Source organism: Arachis ipaensis, unplaced genomic scaffold (assembly GCF_000816755.2).
Source record: "Arachis ipaensis cultivar K30076 unplaced genomic scaffold, Araip1.1 Aipa444, whole genome shotgun sequence".
NCBI lineage: Eukaryota > Viridiplantae > Streptophyta > Magnoliopsida > Fabales > Fabaceae > Arachis > Arachis ipaensis.
In genome coordinates, this window is record NW_015496071.1 from 41,434 (window position 1) to 42,966 (window position 1,533).

Genomic DNA, 1,533 nt, shown 5'->3' on the forward strand with positions numbered 1-1,533 from the left:
CATATAAAATTATTTAATTTATTAGTAAATATTAAATTGGAGTAGAAAAAAATTTAAGGATGTAAATTTTAACTAAATAAATTTATTAATTAAATAATACTACAATAATATTTTATTTTTATTAAATTGATTTAATATATATTTATTTTATACTTTTAGATATAAATTAGAGTTTAATTTTAATGTACTAACAGTGTAAAATATTTTACAATTATTCAATTACGTCTATTCTTTTGGAGGATCATTTACATGAATCCAATTAATATAAAAGGTAGTTGTTTTTTATGATATGGTCTTACATAATTGAATAAATATATAGAACTATTTTATACTAATAATATATTAAAATTTAATTTTAAAAGTTATAAGATATATATAAAATAAATATTTTAACACAAAAATAAATTTTTTAATATAGGAGTAAATATAATTTTTTAATAAAAACACATATATATTTTCTTATATTTTTCAAAATGTTAGTGGAGAACTTGCCCCCACAAAATAGAACATGAATCCATTTTTACCTGTAAAGTTCTTTATAGTAAATTAAAAAGGTTATATAAAAAGGTTAAATTTAATATAATTTTATATATTAATAAATATTTAAATTTAATAATTATCAATATATTTATATTTATTATAATTTATTTAAATTTTAAAAATTATTTTACTAAATATAATTATTATTATTACTTATGTTTATTAAAAAAAAATTTAAATATAAATGTTACTGTATTTAAAAGGCTATCTTTTAAAAACTAATTTTGATAAATTATTTTTGAAAATAAATATTTTGGCAACCCAACCATAAATGGCGCTATATAGAAAATTATAGTTTGTAGTTTATTTGCAACAACCACAAGCAATCAAGCATCAAGAATTCAAGATAATATATTAATAGTATTGATCTTAATCATCCGAGGCGGATTTTGTCCCTTTAATTATCAGATACCACTAACCTCTTGCATTTGTACATTTCAACCCCATAATTTGTTCCCAGGCAAATATCCATTATTATATTTTATCCAACTAACGCGGTCGTCATACTCTCACACTAGGGACAAATCAACAAATTGTTTTTTCATGAATAATTTGCAAATTAATTGGACAATGCTTACATCAGTATCAACTAATACACGTCTTCTAAATTAGTTGTTTATTCTCGTTTTGTCCCTGGCTATTTCTTCTTTCCTAACAACTAAGGGTTAAAAATGATGAGTTGAGGTCTATATGAGACAATCTAAGCTCAAACTTGGCTTAGTAAAATTGAGTTCAATTTAATGAAATCTAATTATATAGTTTAATTTTATTTTTTTTTAACAAAAAACCTCAACATACATATTAAGTGGAAGCTACAAGATCAGAGAACAGAAACACAAAGGAACAAACAATATTTCTATAATTCATAAAAATAATAATTTTCATATAAAAATATCAATTATATATATATTATCTCTAATACATGTCCTTTATCATAAGAATTATATAAATATATAATATAATTTTATATCAAAATTTTAACACAGACACCTT